Raw genomic sequence first — 21,906 nt, forward strand, 5'->3', positions numbered from 1 at the left:
CAGTTGTTGTTCTATAATAACAAAAGCAAAGAAATAAAAACCTCAAAACGAGACTATAATGCCCAGATTGCATTTTGAAAGGACCAGTTAGGTGCAACAGTAAAGCTACATAACAGGATGCTGTTCAAGGGAGTCCAAGTATTCATTTATCATTTACGACATTCGAATCTGCTAAACAGCTGTTCTGTTAAAGACAGAAAAGTACCAGAGTTGACTCTAACCTGGCTGAAGATTATCCAGATCCTTCCCGATACTTAGAGAGAGGCTGCAATCTGTGGATTTTAAAAGAATCGTTATTAATGAAACTCAATTACAAGTCAGGAAAGTTACTTAAATGCCTTCAAAACAGCAATTTCTTTTTTTTTTTTCTTTTTTAAAGCAACACGTACTGCTGCAAGGTATCTTCTTCCATGTGTTACACCCAAAGCAAACATACACAGTACAATAGTACAATACACAGGCCAGCGAACTCATAGGACAACACATCAGGACAGTGAAGTACTGTCAGCATGTTCGGAACACTTAGAACACTTAGTTTCCAGAGAGTGATGCAGCTTACATGGGAAAGAAGCTGGGAAGGGAGCATCAGAGAAGAGGTAAAGCAGGAACACCTCAGGACAGAGAAAGGACTGGAAACACCTCATGGAACCCAGAAAACCACCATTTCCTACAGAGTGGTGATGTAGTAAGAGACAACTTCTGATCCTCCAGCCCTGCCAGCTTGCAAAAACCAGCTCATTGTTTTCTACAACATTTACTGAAGACATATGAAAACATGACCCTTTCCCTCTTGACACAACAACAAAAATGACAAGCTTGAGACTTGGGAACACCAGCACTAATTAAAGCATCCCTGAAAATGTTTCAAAGAGGGTATCCCACTTACCAGACCATGTTAACTCCCAAGCTACTAAGCATTTAGGTATTTTCCAGGCTCCGTGTATTTAAAGTGAACTGGAAAGAGTGGTTATGCAAAAACACAACAAGATTCATGTTAAACAGAAACCAAAGCAATTTATTAGCAGGAATGAAAGTGAAGGTGGTAGAAGAGAATGGATGAAAATTCTGAGGAAGGATTACAGGTGGGAAGAAGAAACTGAAAGAACAGAAACAGAAACACTGAAGGCAAAGAAAGAGGACTGTGAAATTTAAATGATCATCAGAAACAAAAATGGTGGAATTCAGCTTTGAAAGGGCAAGTCTAGCACAGACTATGCTGACATAACATCAGCTGGCTTTGGAATGTCACAACATGAAAAAAGACCCTGTGTCAGTTTGAGAAAGGGGAGGAAACTCTTTGTCAGCTAAATACCTTAAATATATTAATTAATTAAATACCTCTTACCAAAGCAGATACCTGCAGAACTGAATTTATTTGACCCATGACCTGATCCATTTATTTGATCCACTCCAGAAGGAGTTCAGCAATCTGAAAGGTTTTAGTCACTGAAGCCACAGGCAACTCAGTGTAACTGAATTCACAACCCATTACCACAAGAAAGAAAACAGAAGTAAAAAGACCTCAGTAAGGGAAAAAAAGGTACTAAATGTCTGCTTCTTTCTGTAAGTATTAAATGGAAATATGCACAAAACTCATAATTTGAGAGTGAACAACTACTTCGTTCCCTTCAAATTCATCTACAGAAGTATTTGAACAGAAATGTTTTTTTTCAGGAAAATTAATTAATTATAGAACATGACTTAAAAGTTTTATTATCGTAAAAAATTGCCAGAAACCTTTAAACTGATCAAGTGGGACAGAAAAAAAACACCTCTATGGAATAAAAAAATGGCAATGAGAACTGAAATAACATAAAAACCCTGTATGTTCATCAGAGCTAAACCTAGTGAGCTAATTAAAAATCTTGAGAACTAACATAAACCAATGGAAAGGTAAATGAGAATTTTCTTGAGCTATATTCATAATTTCCATATTTTAATGGTAGACCAGTTTGTTCTGTTATATAATTTGGCTTATATCAAGAAAACTAGGAGTGCTGGCGACAGTAAGTGCTCTCGCATAACACAGGTGCAAAATATTCTCACAAAAAGCTTACAGACTGAGAAGCAGACTACAGCACAGTTAATTCAGAAGTCAAAACACATTTTTATAGAGAAAAACTAAATTCTGGAAACAAGAAACCAGCAAGTATCAAGGAGTTATCCCCTGTTTGGCTGAATCATGAAATCACAAAAACTTTGTGAATTATACAGAATAGATGTCCTAAGCACAACTTAAATATTAGCTATCATGGAATTAGATTTTTAACAAAATACACATTACAGCCTGGAAGTCTGCTTTTTAACTTTTTTTTTTTTTTTTTTTTTTTTTTTTTTTACAATTTACCCCAGATACCCAAATTTCTTTCAGTCTAAGAAAAATCAAATTAAATCGATCTTAAATGGAATGTTGTCATAGTTTAAGCCCAGCCAGCAACTAAGTACCATATAGCCATTCACTCACTCCCGCTGCATTGGGATGGGGAGGAGAATCGAAAACAATGTCAGTCCAATTCATAGAGTTACTACAATGAATAGGTGTGACATGGCATTAAAAAAGACAACTATGGACAGCTGCCAGGAAGAAGTACTTGTGCTTGTGAAGTTATTGCTTCAAGCAATAACTGTGTGGAACAGGATGCAAAGTTCACTGAGGTAAGACATTTGGACTGAGAGAAACGCTATCAAGTGGGAAAGCAGATGCCATGGGAGAGAAATGATAAACCACTCTTACTGAAAAAGCTTCAAATTTCCAGTTTTAGGTCTTTAAAACAGAACTATTCCCTTATAGGTTGACATAAACAGTCCAAGACTGATACAGCCAGGAGGAATGAAGAGGGACAACATTTTACTATGTTTATAAAATACCTAAATAACGATACTCCTTACAATATTCTGACCTAAACATGGGGTGAAGAAACATGTTTATGAGCAACCGCTGTCCTCCTCAGGAGAACTTATAAGTTGTTAAGAAGTGATCATTTCTTAAACATTAGTATGATAAAAACAGACAGAAATAAACAGACACTCTGAAAACCTTAGCAAAAAACTTAACACTGCTCTGAGGAAAGGATGGCAACAAGGAGGCCCATCTAATGCAAAACAGAAAATTCTCTTTTACTGTTTTTGCAGCATTCAGTAAAGTAAATTTATCCCTAGTTAAAATGCATTTATACAATGAAACACAGAAGTCAGTTGGGTACCCTTGGCTAGTAGTCTGGGGGACCTGCTGGGAGTAAAGCTTATTATCCACCCAGGGATTTGAGCAGTCATAGTCCACAACCAATTTGAGTTAAGGCAAAAGACAGCTGCTACTTTGAAAGTTTCCTGCTGTGTAAGAAATAATTAAGGCTATATGATCAGTGTTCAACAAAGCATAAATAGCAAAGATGCTAAATTAATTCTACTCGCAAATCAAGACTTAAGTCACGTTACAGAATGGACTACATAATATTGTGGTTCAAAGGCAAAACGGAAGAGTTAAGTATGATGAAGTGTGTGTCAGAGGCGAGACTCTGAATCCTAATCCTAAGCAACAACAATATTATGTTTTAGAAGTTCTTCACCCAAAAAAGTAGAAAGTATATATTCCAAAATGAAATCTATATTTTGATTTAGTATCAAAAATAAAAAACGAGCAGCAGCAGAACACAACATTGTATGTTCTGAAAAAGCACAGATTCATTGAAGTCTTTACTACCAAGCTGGTACTATTTAAATATTACGCAGAAAGATGAAAGAGATGTCAATGGCAACACAAGTAATTCAGGGCAGTTCATCCTTAAAGCATCCCAAACAGAACTTTAATTCTCTCCTCTCACACCACAAACCACAACACAAATTAACAGCCCAGGAATGGCACTTGGCCCATCACTGTCTGTACAGGGACCACGAGCTAAATTTCTGCTTGCTAGACCACTTTCAGGTAGGGGGATACATGGCCAGTTCACCAGGCAACCTACACCATCCGCATCTACAGAAGAGAGGTGAAGAGACAAATGGAAGCACACTATGGACTGGAGTCAATTCATGACTTCTCTGTTAGACCAGACTCTGCTAAATCATTGGAACTCAATGACTATAACACTGCTTTATTAAAAAAAAAAAAAAAAAAAGAAAAAAAGGAAAAGCCCCATACAACTGCCCTCCATACCCTATAGTTCTGACTAAATATAAAAATCAGACTTGCACCTCCTTCACAGGAAGCAATCAGACAATTAGAAGAGGGCGAAACATCTTCTTGAGCCAAGCACTGAGAAAACCTAAATATAATGCCAACTCAGGGCTGCACTAGCAGGTTGCTACTGCTCCTTTAGTTAACAGAAGGACAGGGAAAAGTTTTACACTACCTCCAGGATATATATCCTCTGGTTGAGGACACTGTAGATGCCATCTGCTTACATTTGTCATTTTGATTCAAAATGACAGCCTATAATTCTTAATAAATATTTTTTTAAAACTAGTACTTTCAAAACCGCTAATTACACCTGTGTATTTCCTGAGGCTTTTCTTACTAAAACAATATGAAACTCAATTATTCTGTCATTTCAAGCTGCTCTGGTTTATTTTTCCAGCTTTCCAGACACAGCTTCTCCTTTCAGGTTGGATAGAATTTTTATTCCTACCCTTCTAAGCACATAAAGACAATCCTACCACTGCCTTCACAAAGAAGCTGCTGAAACCCAGCTTCCTGGAAAGCAGAATCTGAGGCCACATGTATGTCAGAAAATAAAACAGATCAGGGCACACAGCCATGCTCTGGGCTTGGAACCAGCGAGCATGGTACAGCTCGTGTCTGGACACCTAAAATCCCTCCAAAAAAGCCTGGCCAGATCCAAGCAGCCTTCTGGAAATGATCCATCGTCTCTCCTAACCCCAGAACTATGCTTGGGCATTATCTGGGAAAGTGTTAGCTGGCACAGGGCAAAACTGTGTCACGAACAGTACTAAAAATGTAACAGTACAGTCGCATACCGTATCTATTCCTTATTTAGTTCCTACTATGAACATGCATCACGATTATAAGTACCAAGTTGCTTCTGGAGAACATAATTTTCAGAAGTTAATTCTGGAAGTAGCCAATGCATTTCAGAATTAACAGGTCACCTTTTCCAGGCATTATAGCTTCTTCTGAGTTTAGTATCACATCCTCACTTAGGTGGCTGTTGCTTTCAGACCAAGAGAACAGAACCAAGTAAATGAGTAGCAGTTGAGTATTTGTGTTTCCAAATATATATGTATGCATAATATGCAGCACAGGTGAAAAACTGCACTCTTTACATTTTGGAGTTTTTTAATGTGTTCAGGCAGACTGAAGATGAGCATCTGACTTCCTGATTTCAGCAAGCCTGCACTGCTGTCAGTAGAACATTGGGCCTGACTGTCAGCTGGTACAAAGGGGCATCTCTCCATGGACAGCATCCCAATGCACAGCAGCCGAGACTCTGCTTTTCCACACTTCACTCACATCAGGGTGGTGGGAAAGGGAGAAATTCACTTTAAAAGTGAAGTAACAAATTTAGTAAATCCCAGCAATGAGAATACCGCTAACATGAGACAAGACATCTGTTTCTCACAGATTTTGGGCTACAACCTAGTTCCGATGTGGAAAAAAATTAATAAACCAGCTTGAAAGAAAAAGCAACTTTACATCCAGAATTAATATGGTCCTTTTGTTCTGTTCCCAGGATAACTACAGTGACACTAGAAAACAATGATGCCAGGAAATGACTGCGCATTACCAAGATCTTAATTTATTTTCCATCTCCATTTGGACTCCTTCACAAAATGATTAATTTCATAAGAAAGTCAAAGTAAATGTTTGAGTCAAAGATCCCCACTCTTAATAGTTGTCAGAAAAAAAAGTCTCGTTGCCATAGGTAGATCCATTCTACTGTGATCTTCAAAACATCTTGTGTTGGACTGTGCAAGAAGAGACATAGCTAATTTACATGTCCCCATGACAAACTGTTTCACAGCATCAGTAAGTAAAGGGAACATACAAGGCTGACTAAATGTAAGCTGATCAATACTGTGAATCGCTGACTCCGAGATGGCTTTGAAACATACATGCAGGACATCAGCAGGCAACATGCTAGAAGATGACAGCTCAAGACCATCCTGGTGTGGGCTGCATGCTCCGATGCTGAATCGGGAGCCCATGGAATACCACCTATTAGCCTATGGCAGAAGCTGGGTGGAACTTACTTAGAGCTGTTAATTGCTTTCACTTTACAGAGAAAATATGACCATCATCAGAGGGTGGACTATGTTTTTTGCCAGAATATGTCCAAAGAAGTCAGACAACTCAGGCTTTACTGTACACTGGAAGTCACTTAAGACTGCCTATCAAACTGGCTCAGAGACTTCTCTGGTCATGGAAAGGCACCGAGATCTCCTCATGCGATTTCTGGGCAAGTTTTCGGAGCATCAGCTCAACAGTCTATTTTCTGGAAAACTCTAGATGAAACTTGTCAATACTGCAGAATTAAGCAATAACCTTAGGCATGCTTAACTACAGTGACAGTAACTACAGTGATGGGAAAATACCACATGCAGCCATTCTTTAACCACCATCACAAAAGTGTCATCGAGTTTGGTGGACAGCCTAATTCCCGAGAACTGTGATTTTTACCTTCTTTGTAAAATAATTTATATCCAACTTCCCTTCAGAATCTCTCTACAACAATTTCATACAAATAAAGAAAACAAGTTACTAGAAAATGAAACGGTTTACTCCAGTGTTAGCTGAAGGAAACACCTTTCTGCCAGCAGGATCACATTAAACACACACAGCAGAATGTCTCGTCCGGCGTACAAAAACACAGCTACCTGAATAACCTCCCCCTCTCCCTCGTCTCGTGATCCTCCCTAAAGCGAGTCATATGGCAGCACTTTTCTCCTTTTATGGGCAAAAAAAAAGGAGAAAGGAAGTCACCACCAAGCGAGCGAGCGGGGCTGCGCTGCCACACGCGTCCAGAGGCACCCGGCTCATCCCTCCTGAGCGCGTTAAGAATACAAACCCTGCGAGAGGGGTACCATGAATCAACTGCCATTTACTTAACTCACACATAATTACATGTCACCAAGTGTTTCACGCTGAACTCGTCACTACTGAATGTATTAAAAACTAAAGGATGGAGGGCATGTAATGTATTTGCATGTGTTTATCTACCATCGCCCTTTGTTTGAACGTCCTGTGACTAGCATGCGAGGCTCTTCTTTGGGAAACAGCTGTAGGGATAGCATGAAGCAGAGCAGCAATTAAAATTATAGTACTTATGTGGCATGAATTTCCATGTGTCTCACTGCCCCAGTGCCCACCACCCACACCCAGCAGCTCAGTCCACCTTCCTGTTCTCCAGCAGCTCTACAAGATGTAGTCAGAAGTTATCAACGCTCTAATTTACCAAATTTGGCTTTTTTTGAGACAACTGTGGAAATTTCAGTAGCTCAACACTAGGGAAAAGTAAATGACATATAGGATTCTCTATATAGCAGGCAAAAAAAGGAATAAAAGCCTTGCTGTTCTTTTGTCAACAGAAAGAAATCATTGTTTCCCCCTCAATAACCGATACTAGAGTTAAAAGCCTAAATCATGAAGACTATTACCCAATAGCTAAAGAACTGAGAAATTACAAGAAAACCCATCTCCTTTCCATGCACAGGTGATGGGATAAAGAATTTCTAAGAACTGTCATCTCCCCTCTAAGCACAGCGAGAGGGTCCATCAGCCAGAGCCCACAGTGTGCACGCAGCCAGCCACAGGACCCCTCCGTGCATCTTCCAAGGAGCCAGGGAAGGAATTTATCAGCATTACAGGTACCCATCATTAACTCAGAACTACCTTGCTTTCCCTGAGCTGTTTATGTGCAGTCACTCTTAGGTCTATTTGAATACTGCAACTTAGTATTTGACTGCTTTGTTTGGGAGAGATCCTGCAAACAACTGAATTCAGTTACATGAGTTATGCTGCTGGGTCACAGCCCATGCATCAGAGTTGAAACACAGATAAGTATTTCCAGGGTCAGAGTCTCTGTCCTTAAAACATTTTTTTTTTTTTTTTTTTTTTTTTAAGGAAGGAAACAGTCTCCCTGGTTCGCAGATCACTATCAGGTCAGATCAGATGGCCAAAACAGCAGAGTTCAGTAAGGAGTTTAAAATAACCCCCATTTTTTTGAAGTGTAATGTTGCTCTTACACAGAAAATAAAATTTGTTAAATAGCTATAAATATTATTGTTAAAGATTGCCATTTGCTCCTTGGAAGCTTTGACATTTTAACAATGTATATTTAATTCTCTTTTGTCAAATTTTATTTCAGTATAAACATGGAATACTTCTTTAAAAAGTAGTATTTTAACCTGTAGGTGTCCCTTTGCCTTATGAATAAATTAGAAGACACTGAGTAACAGCAACCGCAAAGTACAAACACTTTATTACGATTGTGGTGACTCAGACTGCCAGGATTTGGCAGCCCACAGTGTTCCTCAGCAGCAGAACAAAAGGGGATTTTTTTTTGGCTGATTTACTTTTAGTTCAGTAAAGGACAACATGATACTGTCTGTGCCATAATGAATCAAAACCTCAGTAAAACAAAGGCGTAAGTAGTCAGACCCCAATAATTTTTTGTCTCACAGTATAAAAATGGACAAGCAGATTATCTATGCTTCTAAGGCCTCTAATATATGTGCTCTCTTCCTGTCTTTTAGGAAAAAAAAATAAAAGTAGTAAGATGATTTAGTTGCAGAGATACAAATCTCCCAGAATACTGCAAGATCACGAAATATTTTCTTTGTATTTTCCTCTTGAAAACAAAAGATGTTGATATTAAATAGTAAGTGGATTTTATGACACCTTCTCTAATTAAAAGCATAAAGCCTGTAGACTTAAGTATTGCACTCTTAACAAAATCTCTCAAGTATTCAGAGCATGAAACACATTTTGAGAGAGACTCATTTTCCAGCATCCCCATCGTGATCTCATTTGGAACAGCAAACCATCCCTGCAGTAATTGGTATTACAGAGCTCTGCTGCGGCACAGCCCTGTAAGAGGGTGAGGGAAGTGTTCCGGTCCTACAGGGCATTTATGCTTTAATAATAAAAACATAGGAAAAACGGTTACAGAATATCATCTCCCATTTCCTCTGCGACCATCAGTTATTAGGGAGATGATTACAGACTTATTTCCAGAAGCTTCTAAAGATGTAAACGCCTGTCATGAAATCTTTTATCTGAAGGAGTCACCAAAAAGTCTACAGATGATCCTTGAAGCAAAACACTGCGCAATTACAAAGCACTACAGTACAAGGAGTCAGACGGTATATATGTGGGTGGGAGAAAGTATAACTGAGACAAAATTAGACCCTTCCTGGAAATAAAATAAAACATAACAAATTTAGCAATGTAGCTTTCTAAAATCTAAACAGGTCTGAGCAACATTTGCAGCAACTCCTCAATAATATTGAGGAATATTATTAGAAATTCTTCCCCTCACCATTGCTTCTCACACCCAATTTCCACAGCATTAAACAAGCACCCTCTGAAAAAAAAATTAGGACCAGCAAATCATCTGCACCAAATAAATACCACTGCACGTCTCTCATGAAGGCTATTTAAACACAATTCCAAAATCAATTTACTGGAGATAGGATCATATGGATCAGTTACCAGGGAGAATCTTCCTCCTCCAAAATCAATTCAGTTTCATAAGTGGCACCATCACTCAGCACTTCTGTAAGAGCTAACAACAATGAGCAATGATTTTTTGCCCCATAGCTCCACACCGCTATTAATATGCATGAGAGAAACCAGAAGACAAACTTTCTCCCCATCTTCCCAGAAAGTCATTAACTCAACCTAACCTTCCAGACTTAATCTGGGATAGCTGCAAAATTAAAATTATAATGATCAGGCTAGGTACCAAATACACTCACAATAAAGAAAACAGAAAGCAGGCTTTCTTTGAAATGTCTTAGAAAAACAAGAGAACAATTCCTTCCTCCTGCTTCTCAGTCTAACCACATTCAGTCTAGACAACAATAGTCATAGGACACTACTGGGCTCAGTTGTCAAAGTATCAGCAAGGACAAGATGCTGATGATGGACAACTGAATCAAATGAGGCTCAAACTGTATTGTAACCCCAAAATAAAAACTTTCTCCAGAAGGGAACCTCAGTCTTTTCAGATTCTGGCCTTCATCTTCCAAAAGAGCTACACTTAGATTCATTAGTCCATATGAGGCTAGAAGTACAATATGGACTCCCAGAAGAATTTTGAGCATGGCTACAATAAATTTGCATATATAATGGTAATTAAGACAGCTGGGATGGTAAGCAGGAAGCCATCTAAGCTAATAGGAAACAAAGTTGTGAAAGGTGTTGCTTAAACATCACCTATCCTGGAAGCTCAAGACGTACCTACGTTATTAAAAAGGGCTGAAAAACCCTCAGGCCTCCTCAGGAGCAAGATACAAAGTCATCCCTTTCACAAGCCGATGAGGAAAGGAGTCATGCAATTTTAAAGTTTCAGATGGCAAGGCAGGAGCATGCCCCCAAGCACCATCAAGCAATTTAAAAACATCAGGAAAGTAACCACAGAGGAAGTAAAAGTAGGTGGTACGCTCTTTCCAGGTTGCGAGGCTGGCTCACAACTACATCTGTGTCAGGGCACTGCCCTAACCCCCACAGACTATAGTCTGTCCTGGACTATTCCTGCTGAGCTATGAAATGGAAAAATATTTACTGGATGAAAGAATGAAACATCCACAGAAACCAGATTTCCCACACCTGGATGCCTTCATCACACAGCAGAAGTCACTTTCCCTCTGGCATAATTAATTATTTTTTTCAGAGTAGCAGGTGAAATAAAGGACAGCTCATGCCATGCTGCTTGTTGCAGTCTCCTGGGGAGAGGGAAATGTGAGCCCAAGTTACTTCAAGCTGAAAAAGGGACAGAGAACTTCATGAGTAAAGGAGGTAACTAATGTACCATCGACTATAACGAGAAGAGTCACTGCAAATGCTTCTGCCTTTTGGTTGAGTAAATAGCTTGCACTTACTTATTTTCTTAGCAAAACAAGCTTTCCAAATCCCAAGAGAACGCTCCCATCTCATGATGCCAAAGGCAAGTTATACAGGAAAGTGATGCCACTCTCCAGAAGTCACAGTGGTAACAGCTCTGGATGGATGCAGAAATGAAGCTCTGTGTATCTGATTTTCTTCACAGTAAAGAATACAAACAACAGTGTGCTTTCAGACATCAGTTTTAAGAACATCAACCTTAGCTTTGGGGCATCTAATTGTAAAATAGGCCACTCAAATAATTTATGAATTTGGGCTGTAATACAACAGGGAGGATTCCTCCCCCTGCCAAATCCCATAAATTATATATAAAAAAACTTCTAACAACTGCTTAAAATTTAAGTTAAACCTGTGTGTATCAGAGAGATTTAGGAGAGTACAGAATAGTGCTTACCTAAAATGTAAGGAAGCCTACACATCCCCTTAAAAACACCAAACCACCTCCACAGTGATACTACATTGTGCAAACTCCAGTGCCCAGAGATGACTCAGCAACCCAGAGCTCACCACAGTGGACCAAAATCAAGTTCCCAGTATGCTCTGTGTGACAACTCCCATGTTGGACCAGTGCTCTTCAAGTGGTCTGAGGGGCATATGTTCATGAAAACACGTTTATTAACTTAAGACTTTAACCAAATCAGACAGCACTTGAGACAGGCATGAGTTGCACTGCTACTGGAACCTTCAAAACAACCTTTTCACACTTTAAAAGCTTCACAACCTCCTTACACAGATTTACTCACAAATAAGCATTCGACTTACACTTTAGCTTCACCTTTTGCACTGCCAGTCATACAAAGCGTGATGTTAGAAGTCAGCCTGTCCACTGCCACTATGAACAGCCCTACAAAATTACTGTCAGACAGGAAGTAACCATTCCAGAATTAAGGTGAGACTGACTCATATTCATGTCAACATGGAAATATCAACCATGAAATCATTTCTTAACATTTAAATTCCACAACACTAAATAAAAATCTGTGTCTCAGTGCTGCACTGGGTCATGTATGTCCTAAAACGCACTTGTCCTAGACCTATTACTATATTTTTTCTTGTAGAAGTAACTGCTACTACAAGTTTAAACCAAGAACCAGTAGCAAGCAGTATATAAAGACAGAAAATAAGATACATTTTTCATTTTAACTGGAATGCTGTGAAAATAGAAGAATGGTGAATTCAGTACTTCACAAGAATTAGGACCTGCACATCTCACATCATTCACATTGCTCTCATCATCATTCACACGAGTGCATAGCAGCTTCTATTACAATTTTAATTTAAACTACAAAATTCAAATTTATGACTGCATCTTTGCAACTCTCAAGCTGCCCCATATATTAAAGATTTTAATTCATGCCTCTCAAACTGCCTTCTCTGATTTAATGTAACTGTTTTGCATTCCTAGATAACACGAGTAGAAAGCACTGCAAAAAGAATGATTGATAATACTGAAACAGATCCAAATACATACTGAATTCAGTACAGAAGAAACACCAAGAGGTTCTGGCTCCTTCAAATCAACATGTATTACTAGTATGCGTATTCTGTCCCCTGATGTTATAGGTCACATCCACATACTCAGTTTGTCTCCAGAGATTTAATAGGAGACCTAATGATGTCTGGATTGCATACAGGTTTTGGATATAGAATAATATTTTTCTGTTTTGTATAAAATGTGAACTGAATGATCAAGTTCATGTGCTACTGCACGCATTACAGGGCTAAAGAATGCCAGTGATTGCACGAAACTCTTTTACAGTTGCTCTAAAAACATTAATTAAAGGATATTTTGTGTCACTACAAAAACAGCACAGGAGGGTAGTGAAAAAGTATGGAGCAGGATACAGTAAAATACTGGGTAGTCATTAAGAAACCCAGAAAGCATCACTTACACTTGCCAGAATTTAAATTTAAGTGAAACCTTAAAGACCAGACAGAAACTGAAGTTCAAGAATTTTATTCTTAGTTGCTACTTTATGCTTTTTATTAATATGTCAAACCCTTCATGCTGTTCCCATAATTTGTAATTTCATTACAACTTCTTTTTAAAGCCTACCCTAGGAAAGTTAAATGCATGAGTAGTAGGGCTTTATCATTAGTTTTTAACTTAGGCCTTGGGGGGGGGGGGGCAGGGGAAAGGAGAATTACGGGAGAGTAGAAAGAGTCAAACACAAGAACTTACAAAGTTTATTCCTTAAAAGCATAAAGAAGTATGTTGCTGATGTGTAAGTCTTCCTTATGTATTATAACGTTATGAAAGTTAGCATAACAGAAAAAAGGAAGTACCAGCTTGGTCCTTCCTTGTGTAATATGAGTTGGGGTATTTTTGTAGAGCAGCTCTGAGCATGTGAAATTCTTTGCCTACAAAGCAACCTCATGTCACAACAGCATTTAATTCCGGATCTCCCCACCTAAGAGTTCACTAAGTCATTTTCATTTTTTCCTGACCTTGCAAATGGTGAGAACAGAAGCACCAATGCAAAAACATCTCTGTCTCCCTTAACACACCCTTTCCCCATGCACATGTAAAACTGTCTTTAGGAGCTGGTTAACAAAAAAGGAGCGAAAGATGGGCTGTACAGCAGTCGAAGACTACCAGGAACAGGCTGGAAACAAACCCACATCACCATCCTTGGCAAGTCATTAGCAATGCCACTCAAAGCATGTGAAGTTAGAGCCTTGCGCTGCTACCAGTGAATTATGGAGCACTCGACAGTGGCGTCATGTATTACCAAGACCTTAGCATAACAAAACCCAGATAAACAAAGTTAAAGCTAAGCAGTCATGACATTAAATTAGGGGGAAGAAAAATAGGAGGAACAGATGTAAGCATGGTATCTGTTCACTGTAACACATCTCTACATGGACAGTGATTCAAATGAGACGAATGCAGTGTAACAGATCTTGTTTCTTAGCTCATGCCTATGTACATCCCTCTGGAAACACCGCATTTATAACGCCCTGCATCCAACAACAGCCAGCAGCTGGAATAGAAAGTTTTCGGCATAATCGAAGTTGTGAGCTTAACCCCCCGCTTTCTCCTCCCATACAGCCCAGGCATACTTACTCCAGTAAGGCACTAGGACGTGCGGTTTGGCTGCTATCCCCGGCCAGGGCCGGAGTTCAGCCGGGCTCCTGGGCCAGAAGCAGGCAGGGACAGGTCCCCGAACTGGCGCTACGCAACTCTGCAGCCGCAGCGGCTCCAGCACTCACCGGCTGCCAACGAAGACCCAGCGACATCCACCCGGGGATGGACTGAGGGCCTGTGCCCGGGGGAAGCTCCTTCCGGCTGGGGAAGGGCCAACCGGGGAACCTCCTCTCGGGCTCGCCCCGCAACCGATGCCTTCCCCAAACGCAGCCGGCAGCCGAGGGAAAGCGAGCCCGCCCAGCGCCCGCCGCCCCGATGCTACAGGAGCTGGCAGGAGCCTGGGGCCGGCGCTTTCCCGGGCAACAGTTGGCCGAGTCCCCCGGACCCCCCTTCCCGCCGCGCTGCGGGGGTCAGGGGCAGTCGCGCCGCCTGCGGCACCGGCCGGGGCGCGGCGACCCTGGAGCAAGGAGCGGGCACAAAAGCGACGGAGAGGGCAGGGGCGAGGGGAACCCTCCGCACGGAGAAGGCGCAGGGTCCGCAGAGCTCCCTCGCTGCCTGCGGGGCTGATGCGGGGGGCGCTGCGGGAACGAGCGGCAGAAGCGGCTCAGCCCGCTCGCCACTGCGCGGTCCCGGGCGGGCGGCAGCACCCGACCCCACCATGCCTCCCTTTCCCCGGCCCTTCCTGCTTACCTGAACCGCCCGTCGCCGATCGCTGCTGCAGGGACCCTCGTCCATCCCCCGCACCTCAGAGACAGCCGGCGGCGCGCCCCTGCCCGGCCCAGCCCAGCGCGACGCTCCCAGGCCCGCCCCACCGTGGCTGCGTGCGGCTCCCGGCCCCGGGCGGGCGCGGCTCCCTCGGACCCGCCTCTCGCCGCCGCGGGCTCGGGTGGGGTGAGGCCCCCTGCGGGGCCCAGAGCGGGAGGAGGGGTTCCCGGTGTGGGTGAGGACGGGGAGAGAGGGCCGTGCGGCTCTGAACGGGGGGAACGGGAGACAGGGCGCCCCTCGGCTCCGCACATGCAAGGGGAGCTGCGTGTCTGCAGGGAGAGGAGCGGCTATCGCCCGTGCTGCCCCCCCGCCAGGGACTGTCGGTACTGACCCAAATCCGCCCAGATCCGCAGAGATCCCATCCCCTCTCCTCCCATCCGGTGGGTTCTTATTCTTGGGGAAGGGGTGAGCCGGACTGCGTGTGTGTCAGTGCTTGAGATCAGCGGCACTGCGCATACATTTTTTGCATTTTTGGCTTTGCAGAAGGCAACACTTCCTCAAGACGTCAAAACCAGATCTGAGCCCGTTCACAGCTCGTGAAAATACTTTGTACTTCCTCTTGCTGTTTTGAGGGTTAAATAAGGTTAAAAGTTGCAAGAGTGGCCGAGCAGTGCTTGGTCTCCCCCTTCCCTAAAAGACAAGTCTGTGAGTCATTTACAGAAAGAAAGAAACAAAAAGCCTACAAGAAACAGTACTGGAAGCACAGCATAAAAATATCTAGATATTTGTTCATACCAGGGTTTTCTTGGCGAGCTCTTTAAATGTGAGAAGCCATGATGCTGACCACAAAGCCAATACAGCTCTGTGCCAGTGAACCAGAGAGCTCACAGCTGCGTTCTGCCTGGGGTGAACGCCTCGAAGGAAGGGTCTGGGTGCACCGAGAGGTGTGATTCTCATGAATGAGGCAAGCTGTGAAGCGCTGGGAAGCGGAGCAGTTTGGTAGAGCTGTGAGCACGTAGGATGCTGCCGACTTGACCCTCTGCCCTTTCACTCCCTCTGAGCAAGCATCCCAGAGCAGCATCGCTGACATGCTTTAACTTCTTGCCTTTACCCAGGCTGTATCCAGATGTCCTTGAATTGTTCTTTGGTCTGAAAATTCCAAATTTTCTAGTTAGAAAATAATTTGAGTGACATACTTGGTCTATTAAAAGCCTTGGTATCTGTTACTGAAGCACATATTTAATATAGCTACCCTTGCAGCACCCAGCTTAGTAGAACACTAAGCTGCTGGCTTGCATTTTTTATCCTCAAGTCTCAAAGTACCTTTTAAAAGAAGTAAATTGCATTGCTCCACTTCCAAACTGGAAGAACAGTCACATGGAAAACTGGAACCAGGAGAGAGAACTGAACCTCAGATTCTCAGATAGCAGCTTAATGTACTCTTTTACTTATTTTTCTGGGGCATGCCTTCTGACTGCTGTGTAATGGACATGTCTTTAGCTGGATGCTTTTACAAAAGAAGAAGCAGCTGTCACCCATCATCTGGAAATATTCTGACGCCATTAGTGCATGTTATTTGTATGCACTCAGATTGTCTGCACTGAACGCATCAGGGACTTAGCCAGAAGAATATTTTGATTCTTGATACAGATAGCATTTAGGAGCTAGAAAAGTCCAACTTTTAAATCCTGCCAAAACAAAGGGACTGTTATATATTGATGAAATGAACTGTAGAACATCTACATAGCTTTAGCATCACATACGCACTAAAGACTGAACTTGAACAGCCTGTAGTGGCATGGCAGGCAAGTGACATTTCAGATTCTCAGCTTTGCACAATGATGTTAGAGACCAGGAAATAATTGCTTCACTGGCTACTTGTGTATTATCCAAGCCAACAGTAGCTATCTGTGCTAAACTGATGGTTAACTAGTGGTGGTGTGAGACAAATCTAGTTTGAGGCACATCGGTACGTTTCAGATTCCTCAATGAAGTAATTTCTTATTCCTTGGACTTTGTGAGGGATCTCATATAGTGCCCAAGTTTTGTCTTTGAAGAAGTGCAGGATTCCCAATAAAATTCCGTCACATGGCTACCAGCCCCATCCCAATGTTTCAAACACCTTAAACTTTCTAAGATGAAATAACGTGCTTGCATTTACACAAGTGAATTATGCCTCTAAATGTAGGTGTACAGACACCTGCATGTTATTAGATGTTAATTAGGTGTCTGTTCTCCCATTACAGTCAGTAGTAAGGTCCAGGCCTGATGCTTTCATACAGTTGTCTTGCGTATCATGAGAAACAGGTAGGTGCCTACAGTCAGTTCCCTGGGGAGCAGCACAATGGAGCAGCCACAAAGAGGCTGTGTTATCACAGCTCAAAGCTACCCAGGCTCTGTTGGCACAGGTCCTGATCCACAGGTAGGATAAGCAGATGTATTCAGGGCTTCTTAAGGTGCACTTGGGTATCATGCCTTGTTTTCTACTGCTCTTCAAAAGCATCACATCTCTTGTAGGTGCTTGTGACCTATCTCAGGTAACTCAGAATGCCCATTGCTATGCAAATGAATCTGTCTTAACCACAGTAGAAACTTAGACACCTAGCTGAAGACACCTTCATACAGACATCTAAAATTTAAGAGTCTAAATCCCACACCGAATCTCATCCAAACCAGTCTGTAATCTCAAATGTCAGGCAAATTTAACACTTTTTTAAAGATTCTGGCCTTATAGCATCTGCTGTATTTTGAATGCTGTCACAGTTTTGAGTTTGTTTGGTTTGGTTTGGTTTTTTTTTTTTTGGTGGGTTGGTTGGTTGGGTTTTTTTGGTTGTATTTTTATCAGGAATGATTCATAAAGTCACTTACAATGGTGGCAGATACTTGAATTTTTGTCTACCTGGAAGAGAATTGTTTAGTCTTTTGTAGAGGGTGGTGCCTTTTAAGTCTTGAAATTCATGGCTTTGTGCAGAATTGCACTAACAGTCATCTGGATGCAAACAGCGGTCTCAGAACAGATGGGAATATGAGCTTTCAGCTTTTGATGTTTAGCTTGCTAAGCAGAACTAATGTATTTATCTAGCAGTTTTCTTAAGTATTGCATGTAGGAGTCAATTTGTGAATAAAAGGACATCTTTCTTAATGCTCATTTTAGCTTTGTGCAGACTGAAATTAAGGTTAGTACGAAGAGCATTCCTTGGAAAAAGAAAGATTTAGACCTCAGTTTAGAGGTTACCAAATTCAAGGGGAAGTGTCTTCAATTTCAGTGGCCATTGAATCAGCCCCTTAATCATCTCCTCAGTCTGAAAGTACTTTATTTTTGTGGCTAACTCAGAAAAAAAGGATAATGCTAATATATTCTATGAAGTAAATTATATGAATATTCAGTAGGATCCTGTCATCACTTGCATAATTCACGGTACCAGTGATATTGTTTGGAATTATAGCTGTTCATCACTTGTGAAGATGAACCTCAGTGCTATTTTGGAATTTAGGGACATAATTTTCTTCTGAGACTGCTGAAAATCAGCAGTAAAGCCTTTTGAGACAAACGGAAGGAGCAGAGAAGGGAGTTAATCTATCATTTTACGACTCTGAATTGTGTCTGAAATTGTTTCTTATGACAGAATTACGCTGCTGTGGTTTTGTCAGTATTTTTTTCTCTTCTAAAGCCAATCATTAGTGAGGGAACAGAGATATCTTCTTCATTTCAATTGTTGTAGATGTAGTCAGCTTGAAGAGCTTGCTTTCTCAGCATACATTGAGCCTTTACTACAGTAAGCCCTCCATTTTATTTCTTATATCAACTGATGCATGACATTGGAAGAAACATGGGCAGCCTGCTCTTTGCTGACAAGGGACCAACCATGGCAGGTTAGAGCAGCTGCGCCACTCACTGAAAATACAGGAGCCTCAGCTGGAAATCTGACCTGTATTAATCTACCTGTTTGAAAGTCAGTATATAGAAAAGAAAATCCCCTTTAAAATATACGTGCACACCTTGAATGACACACAATAAAAATGTATTTATTTTATACATTAATTATCTTAATTAGGCATTCAATGCAGAATTATTTTCATCACCAATCTTAAACAACTTTACTCATGAAAGTGATATGACTGAACTTCTGGTATAGGCTTTTGAAGATACTAATATGCATGCATACAGTATGCATACAGCTTATAAAAAGAAAAAATATATAACTTAAAAAATAAATTATATTTTTGTTATTTTTTATTTCAGGGTAATATACATTAAGTGATGGGACTTTGGCTATGTAACTGTATAGGAATGTGGTTAGACCCTAGGACTTTTTTGGCGTATAGTTATAGCTACCTTATTCACATAAACATGGATAAAGCGTAATAATAGTGTTCGTATACACTGAGACATGCTTCTTGTTAATGCTGTAGCACTGAAAATCATAAAAACAATTAACAGGAAACTTACCTTTTTAATTTAAAAGTTTATTGAGAAGCAAACATGGAAAATTTATTCATTCTGTGTGCTGCTTCTACAATGAAACTGCAGAGTGTTTCAGTGGAATTACATTGTAAAAAATTAGCTCAGATTTGCTTGAAGTAATATTCCTACTGCAAAACAAATAGTAATAATTTCAATAGCTCACTGGATATGTAATGTTTCATTTATCACTATTAATAAGAAAATGTCTAAGTACCAAACTATTTTAAGCTGGTCGGCACAAACCCATTTTCATTTGCATCTAGCAAGATGTATCCTGGCAACCGTATATTTTTGGATTCGTAACAATTTATTCTATTCATTTTATTCAAATGAGGTAACCAATACTGCAAAAATCACGAGGATTTGAGATGGATAACTTCTATCATTCAGAGCTATAGATAGAAGGCTAGGAACCCATGTGAGTAATTTTTTTTTTTAATAATCTATTAAATATTTCCTTCAGTGTATCTACCCAGCTAAAATGTTTATCTGACATGGTTCACATACTTTTACTCCAAAATGGAAAGCAGCAGCAACCTAAGCTGTGTCCTGGGAAGTAATGCTTATCCCACACCACAGCCCTGCTCCTGCTGCGTTATTTTCTGAGTTGAAAATACTGCAATTTTCCCCAGACTCACATAGAACTTACAGGGGGAAGAGGAGGAGCAGAGGCTCCAAACATTGACCGCATCTATGCATGCTGACTTGAAAATTTGATAAGGTAATACAGTACCTGCAGCAAATGCTAGGTTTATGTGATATGTATGAGTTTTCTGTTATATTGTGTGCAAATGTCACTGAAAGGACATTTTTCAGAAGCCTGTCTTCTGGTTTTGGTGAATATGTGTGAATTGTTTGCATTTGCTATAGAAGGTTTGCAGAAACCTGTATATCTTCAGTATATTCTTTTATTATCAAAACAGTTTTTTTGAGATCTAAGGAGTTTAGCTGGGACAAAGCTCTGTTTACAGAAACATTTGGTATAATACCTTCATAAGCGCCAAATGTCTGTAAAAAGAATTTATTTCTTTTTTTCCACTTGCGTTGTTCAGGAGCTTTCAGTCTGGATCAGAATCACTGAACCTGCATACTCTTAACAAGCCAGGCCTATATAGTTCCTTCTAAAACAACAACGAAAAATGAAACTTTCTGTAGCAAAATAGTTGGTACATTGAACCAGAATCCCACCACTAGTCATCAACGTACATGATAGCTACTGTTGTTCCACTCTAAGACAATAATCTGGATATACCAGTGTTTATCCAGACTCAGTTATACCCAGAATAAATTCAAATTTGACAACTGAAATAAATAGTCACTTTTCCTGTCCTTGTACCGGAGCTAAGTGTATGTACGGCAAGAATGGGTCAACAGTTTATGAAGCAACTCCTGAGCCACTGAAGTATTCAGGTGCCTTAGGACCTGTCCATATATGGTACTGACCAACACAATATTCAGAATATGCTTCATGAGATAACCAATAGAGCCTTCCTTGAGTATGACTGGCTCTGTCAAAACAGAGGAGTACATAGCTGATGAAAATGGAAATTTCAGCCATCTCAGTTTGCCCCATTGCTACATGGCAGTCAGTGAACTTAAGGTTGATTGGAATCTTTGTTGGAGAGTTGAAAGGTCAGAACTCTATTTGATGATATATGAAGTGATGAGCAGTTGCTACAGGAAATTATGCAAGCATGTTAAAGTAACAGTTGGGTTGCTAAATTATAATCTTAGCTTTTGTAATAGGAAAAGTGAGGGTTTGAATTGCCCATACAATCTCAGTGTGGATCCCAATCCATACACATTAAGATATTTTTGCTAACTCCATATACATGAATGCCTTACGTTTATAAACCAACACACATAGCCCCTGACTCAGCCAGAAAGGAGGGGGGTGCCCAACTGGACTACAGGAAAAGTATATTCAACTCTTGATTCTGGTATATCCCAATTCTTAACTCTGCAGCTTTAAATACTGTATTTAGCATGTGGATTACAGTTGTTTAAGGAATACATCAAAGTAAATAAGATCTAATACTCTGTCTGGCACTCACTATTTGGAAATGATTTGCAGGATCCAGGCTCCCCTTTGAAAGAGCATTAAGTTGTGAATGGATGTTATCTTCTCAGTTTTACTGTAATGCAAAGGACATGACCACTCACAGCTGTTTGTCAACTTCTTGCCTATGTTTATAGTCTCCAAAGATTTGCTGGGATGATTTGCTAATATAGTCAAAATGAGACAGGTTAGATTAAACAGTTTTACTTGTAGGTCTTTCCTGGGTCATCTCGTTTCAACTGAACCATGTCATGATATGCTTACACTGTCAACTCTACAGGAAGACATGAGTAAATGTGACAACTTCCAGTATGATGTGGAGAGAGAGATGGGCAGGTTGTTCTTGGAGTGCACATCTGCTTAGCATCCAGCAAACTTAAGGAATTCAAAACTGGGTTCTCTATTCTACAATTATTTGGCTCTTCTGGTATAGCAAAATACTTAAAGCACATGCTGTAAGTTTCATTAAGTCACTTGGGTTTATCTGTACCTGTTTATTGGGTTTGATG

General features: G+C 40.7%; 1 protein-coding gene across 10 annotated transcripts in view; it reads right to left on the reverse strand.

Annotated features, from left to right (window-relative positions):
• Positions 1–15,319, reverse strand: part of CYRIA (CYFIP related Rac1 interactor A) — a 60,725-nt gene extending 45,406 nt beyond the window's left edge. For 2 of the 10 annotated variants that reach the window (XM_065681658.1, XM_065681659.1), the window contains exons 1-2: positions 14,859–15,013; positions 222–272 (exon numbers count right to left, since the gene is read on the reverse strand). The gene's annotated coding sequence lies outside the window, so the exon portion shown is untranslated. The other 8 variants (XM_065681668.1, XM_065681669.1, XM_065681660.1 and 5 more) reach the window with 6 other exon arrangements.
• Between the last annotated feature and the right edge of the window lie 6,587 nt (positions 15,320–21,906).

Source organism: Lathamus discolor, chromosome 5 (assembly GCF_037157495.1).
Source record: "Lathamus discolor isolate bLatDis1 chromosome 5, bLatDis1.hap1, whole genome shotgun sequence".
In the NCBI taxonomy this organism is placed as follows: domain Eukaryota; kingdom Metazoa; phylum Chordata; class Aves; order Psittaciformes; family Psittacidae; genus Lathamus; species Lathamus discolor.